Source organism: Balaenoptera acutorostrata, chromosome 2 (assembly GCF_949987535.1).
Source record: "Balaenoptera acutorostrata chromosome 2, mBalAcu1.1, whole genome shotgun sequence".
In the NCBI taxonomy this organism is placed as follows: Eukaryota; Metazoa; Chordata; class Mammalia; order Artiodactyla; family Balaenopteridae; genus Balaenoptera; species Balaenoptera acutorostrata.
Window position 1 is genome coordinate 77,892,730 of NC_080065.1, and position 6,422 is coordinate 77,899,151.

The 6,422-nt window shown below is 42.0% G+C and overlaps 1 pseudogene; it reads right to left on the bottom strand.

Annotated features, from left to right (window-relative positions):
• Window positions 1–3,308: 3,308 nt before the first annotated feature.
• On the bottom strand, window positions 3,309–5,192 carry LOC103016889 (coiled-coil domain-containing protein 6-like; annotated as a pseudogene).
• Between the last annotated feature and the right edge of the window lie 1,230 nt (window positions 5,193–6,422).

Consider the following 6,422-nt stretch of genomic DNA (forward strand, 5'->3'; position numbering starts at 1 on the left):
TAATTTGTCACCAGAAAACCAAACTAAAAGAGATGCTAAGTGGAGATCTCCAAGCAGAAGGAAAATGATCCTGAACAAAAACATGGTAACACAGAAAGAGATAAAAAACAATGTAGAGAAGTAGAGAGTCAATATATAAGTAAATAAACATGGATATTGACTTACAAATTATAAATTTTATATTGGGTCAAAACTATATGCATAATTAAATTCATGATAACAATACACAAATATTGAAGTGGTGAGTAGAGTTATTGTGTTCTGATTTCATTATATTTTCATACATAGTATATGTACTAATTTATAGTAGACAATAATGAAGCATTAATGCATGTTTTAATCTGTGGTGAAAATAATATATAAATAAGAAGCTAATGAAGGATAAAATAATAAACATTATTTAATCCAGAATAAGATAAAATGGGGAATTCCCTGGCAGTCCAATGGTTAGGACTTAGTGCTTTCACTCCCTGGGCCTGGGTTCAATCCCTGGTCAGGGAACTAAGATCCCACAAGCCATGAGGGGAGACCCCCCCCCCAAAAAAAAATCAGAATAAGACAAAATGGAAAGAAACTATAAATAGCTTGACAAATGGAAACTAAATACAAGCATTCCTCAGAGGTATCTCAGGTTTGGATCCAGACAACCACAATAAAGTGGGCAATAAAGTGAGTCACACAAATTTTTTAGTTTCCCAGTGCATATAAAAGTATGTTTACATGACAGTGTAGTCTATTAAGTGCACAGTAGCATGTCTAAAAAAAATGTACATAACTTGATTAAAAAAATACTGCTAAAATATGCTAACCATCATCTGAGCCTTCAGCAATCATAATCTTTTTGCTGGTGGAGGGTCTTGCCTCGATGTTGATGGATGACAGTTGCTGAAGGCTGAGGTGGCTGTGGCAATTCTTAAAATAATACAATAAAATTTGCTGCATTGATTGATTTTTTTATGAAGGATTTTTTTCTTAATTAGATTTATTCCTAGGTAATTTTTTCTTTTGACGTGATTATAAATGGAATTGTTTTCTTAATTTCTCTTTCTGATAGTTCATTGTTAGTGTATAGAAATGCAACAAGTTTCTGTATATTAATTTCGTATCCTGCCACTTTATCAAATTTATTGATGATCTCTCGTAGTGAGAGGCATCTTGAGGATTCTCTATGTATAATATCATGTTACCTGATAACAGTGACAGTTTTACTTCTTCCTTTCCAATTTTGATTCCTTTTCTTTCTTTGATTTCCTTTTCTTTCTTTTTCTTGTCCAATTGCTGTGGTTAGGACTTTCATGACTATGAAAAGTGGCCTTTGTCTTTTAACCTTCCTAGTAACTTTATATGTGGTTGCTTTACTACATTTACTATGTATTTGTCTTTACCAGTTAGCTTTTTCCTTTCATAATTTTCATGTGTCTAGTTGTGGATTTTTCTTTTTCACTTAGAGAAGTCCCTTTAACAATTCTTATAAAACTGGTTTTGTGGTGCTGAGCTCTTTTAGCTTTGCTTATCTGTAAAACTTTTGACCTCTACATCAAATCTGAATGTGAACCCTCATAGGTACAATATTCTTGGTAGTAGGTTTTTTCCTTTCATCACTTTAGACACATTGTGCCATTCCCTTGCAGCCTGCAGAGTTACTGCTGAATAGTCAGCAGATAGACTTGTGGGAGTTTGTTTGTGTGTAATTTGTTGCTTTTCCCTTACTGCTTTTAATATTCTCTCTTTAAGTTTTGCCATTTTAATTATAATGTGTATTGGGGTGATCCTCTTTGTGTTGAATCTGTTTGGGACTCTCTGTACTTCTTGTACCTGGATGTTTGTTTCCTTTCCCAGTTTGGCGGAGTTTTTAGCTATTATGTCTTCAAATATGTTCTCGGCTCCTTTCTCTCTCTATTCTCCCTCTGAGATTACTATAATGCAAATGGTAGTATGCCTGATGTTGTCTCAGAGGTCTCTTAAATTGTCTTCATTTCTTTTTACTTTTTTTCCATTTTCTGTTCAGGTTCAGTGATTTCCACTACTCTGTCTTCCAGCTTGCTGAGGAGTTCGTCTGTATCATGTAATCTACTGTTGATTCCTTTTAATGTATTTTTCATTTCAGTTACTGCATTCTTAATCTCTGTTTGCTTTTTCTGTATATCTTCTAACTCTTTTTTCTACTTTAAAGTGAAACCAAACTATTTATTTGTGCTAAATGAACGGAAATAATGCATTCAAGATATACTTCTTTGTACACTGCACTCGATTTTACTGGGCGAAATAAGCAGTCCTCAGTGATAATGTGCTCAGCAATAAAGTCCTCAGAAATAAAGTATTTTGTGGCCATTATGCCAAGATATTCCTATAATGTTTATTTCAAATAGTATTTTCTAATAGTATTTTGCACCTTTAAAATATTTGCTTGAACTCTATTTTAGGGAAACACAAGTAAAGAACAGAAAGGGGAAATAGCTGTTTTTGTTACAATCACACTGTCTTCTGCAGCAGAAATCACACAGCACCTTCTAATCAGTCATAGCAACCACTGGTGGGTAGGACAACAGTTATTGACTCACGTGAGAGGGGTCCAGTTTGAGTAGGTTAACATCAAGGATAAAGAAAGAATCACACCCTGGATATACAATAATTATCAATCCCATGCATGTGGAAAAGATATAGCCATGTGATCCAGTACTTTAGGCGATCTGTTTTACAAGAGACATGGATGTTGGGATATACTGAAAATAACCCATACAAAGTGTATCTGTAGAACGCTCTATTGAGCATTGTCTTTGGCACTGATCCATCTAACTTCCCATTTTATACTGAGTGCTAGATTTTCAAAGTTGTGAATTGTGCTGAATTATTGGTATGCTTGGTAAACACCATTATAATGGGAGGGGAGGGGTAATAACAGCTCAGTAATTTTCTGCAAATTCACGGAAAAATATAAAAAGATATCCCTTTTTATTTTCCAACCTAAAAGCCAGGAAAATGAAGCTCTGGGGCCAGGCGAAAATTGCACAATGCTGCTGAACTACCAAATAGTTGAACAGCCGACGTCCCAGCCAGGGAATGTGCACACATGTAGATTCAAGTAAAACACAGAAGGAAAAAGTCGTCCGTGTAGTGTTGTACATTCACAACACTGGCTGCGTTTCCGACACACATTTACAACATAATGAATAGTGAAGCCTAGATAACCTCAGTGCAAATAAGTCACATCCATATGCCAGGGAAGGAAGCCTTTGGTGTCGAGTCGATGGCTCGGCTCCACTGTACAAGAACGTGTGCCGATGTGAGGTTCGGACTAAGCACATGCATTAAGGCTGGGAGGAGGGGTGAACCGACTGTTGCGAGGGTGCAGGCTGCAAGGTGGCGGCTGAGGGGACTGCGGGCTGCATGGGTGGTGGAGATGGAGGTGGCAGTGGCTGGACAGGGGTCTGTGTGTTGTGAGATGGAGGCAGCGTGGGCCATTTGAATTTATCAGGACTTGCTTCTCCGCGGTGAAGGCCTTGTGATACCGTGGAATGCTCCCATATGCTGCACATGAAGACCTGGGGAACTGTAATAAGACATTCCGGCTCTAGTCAGTGAAGTTGGTGGCGTGAAACCAAGTGTGTGACTTGCATACGAGAGACTGGGTGATATCGGCCGGCTTGAACTGGGAGAAGGTGTGTAAGGGATCGGGCTGCACACAATGTGAGGTCTTAATCCTTGTGCAGACAGCTCCTTAAAATACCTTTCATCATCCATCTCTAAGCTGGACTCACTCTCCAAGAGCTGTCGACAGAGGGCCTCTCTCCTCTCCATCTCCCTCTGCAGCTTCCTCTCAGGTCCTCTTTCCCCATGTGAAGTTCCTCCTCCAAATACTGTGCCATTATCTCAGAATGCTGTAACTGGGCAGCACTCAGTTGCTTCTTCAGCTTCTCCAGTTCATTCTTTAAAAACCTGATGTGTCGCATCATGTTTTCTGGAGGGTCGATCTACATGGAGATGTCTCTAGGCAATGGAGGAGCAGACACCGGCTAGTCTAATTTCTCCTGCAGGATTCGCTTTTCAGCTTCAAGTTCCATCCTTTGCCAGAAATGATTCACTAGTGTTTCTTGTTCCTGTTCCAAAGTATTTTCAAGGTCAATCTTCTCTCGTCTCAACTGTTCTAATGTAAGCTGCTTAGAAATGGTATCGTTCTCCAGTTTTTAAATTTTCTTCATCAGTTTGTTGACCTGGAATTCCTGCTCCAGATGCTGTTCTAGTGTTCTAGTTCGGCTTTCTCATGTTGCAACTGCATCAATTTTCTGGGGAGCTCATTAGTGAGGGACTCTTCTTCCTTCTCGTAATTTACAGCAAGGGTTTCTTTCTCCTTCTGCGAAGGCTGAATTTTCTTGAATACAGTGTTACTGATGAATTCTTCTTTCTGCTCAGCCTGGGCTTGGATGTTCATGCTGGCTTTGTGCAAGCCATGGTTCTCCTCCTGCAATGCCTTGCACTTGAGTTTGTAGGTCTCCAGCTGGACCTTGAGCACCTTGTTCTGCTGCAGCGAGGCCAGGTGCTTGATGAGCTCCTCCAGGCTGAAGGGCAAGATGACAATGCCCCCCGCCCCAGCCACTTCCCAACACTGCCGCCTCTCCTGCTGCTGCTGCCCGAGGTCAATGACTGTATCTTCTAACTCTTTGTTAATCTTCTCACTGTGTTCATCCATTCTTCTCCCAAGTACTTTGATTATCTTTATGGTTATTACTTTAAACTCTTTAGTGGGTAGATTGCCTATCCCTATTTCACTTCATTCTTCTTCTGGGGTTTAATCTTATTCCTTCATTTCCACGTTCCTCTGTCCCCTCATTTTACCTAATTTGCTATTTTTATTTCTATGTGTTCTGTGGGCTCCATATGTTTCCCGATCTTGAAGAAGTGGCTTTTTGTAGCAGATGTCCTATGCATCCCAGCAGCGCACTACTCTCTGCTCATTTGAGCTATATGCCCTACCTGGCTGCAGGGCCCTGTGGGTCCCAGAATTGGTGTTTTGGTCTGCTTGTGGGTGGGACCAGGACCCAGGATTTCCTGGGGCTGGTGCCTACCCACTGGTGGGTAAGGCTGGTCCCGGAGCTACTGCCAGCCCACTGGTAGGCAAAGCTGGGTCCCAGGGTTTCTGGCTGCAGGGCCCTGGGGGTCCCAGAATTGGTGTTTTGGCCTGTTTGTGGGCCCATGGGGTCCTAGGGACAGTGCCTACACACTGGTGGGTGAGACTGGTCCCAGGGCTACTGTTGGCCTACTGGTGGGCTGAGTCAGGTCCCAGATCTCTGGGTGCAGGGCCCTGGAAATCCTGTGGCTAGAGCTGGTGTATGGAGCCAGGTCCTGGGCCCTCTGCTGGACAGGGCCAGGTCCTGGTGTGGCTGTGCACTCAGGGGGTTTCAGGGCAACAGGCCTGCTGGTGGGTGGAGTTGTGTCTCAGCCTGAGGCATCCCAGTACTGGTACTGACAGCCTGGTGAGTTGGTCTGAGTCCTGGTACAAATAAGCTACAGGGAGGATTCCAAAATAGTGCTTGCCAGCATCAGTGTCCATGTGGTAGAAGGAACTCCTCAAAACAGCCGATGTTAGTGTCTGTGTTCCCAGGACAAGCCCCAGCTGCCTTCTGCCCCTCCACAAGGCTCTTTAAGATCAGCAGGTGTGTCTTACCCAGGCTCCTTTCAAATTACTGCTTCTGCCCTGGGTCCCAGAGTATGTGAAGTTTTGTGTGTGCTCTTTAGGAGTGGAGTCTCTATTTCCCACAGTCCTCTGGCTCTTTTGAAAGTAAACCCCACTGGCCTTCAGAGCCAGTCATTCTTGGGGCTTATCTTCCATGTACAGGACCCCCAGGCTGGGAAGCCACATGCGGGGCTCCAACCACTTGCTCCTTGAGGAGAACCTCTGCAATTGTAATTATCCTCCTGTTTGTGGGTTGCCCCTCCTACCTATCTTGTTGTGATTCCTTCTTTACATCTTTAGTTGTAGATCTTTTCTGCTAGTGCTCTGGTTTGTCACATAAATAATTTCTCTGTAAATAGTTGTAATTTTGCTGTCCTCATGGGAGGAGGTGAGCTTAGGGTCTTCATACTCTGCCATCTTGGCCACTCCCTCTTACCTTTATGAACTATTTTTCTGTAGCATGCAATGCTGTTTGATAGCATTTTACCCACAGTGGAACTTCTTTCAAAATTGGAATCAATCCTCTCAAACCCTGCTGTTGCTTTATCAAGTAAGTTTATGTAATGTCCTGAATCTTTTGTTGTCATTTCAAGAATCTTCACAGCATTTTTCCAGGAGTAGATTCCATCTCAAGAAACCACTTTCTTTTCTCATTCATAAGAAGCAACTCCTCCTCTGTTACAGTTTGATCATGAGATTGCAGCAATTTAGTCCCATCTTCAAGTTCCACTTCTAATTCTAGTTCTCTTGT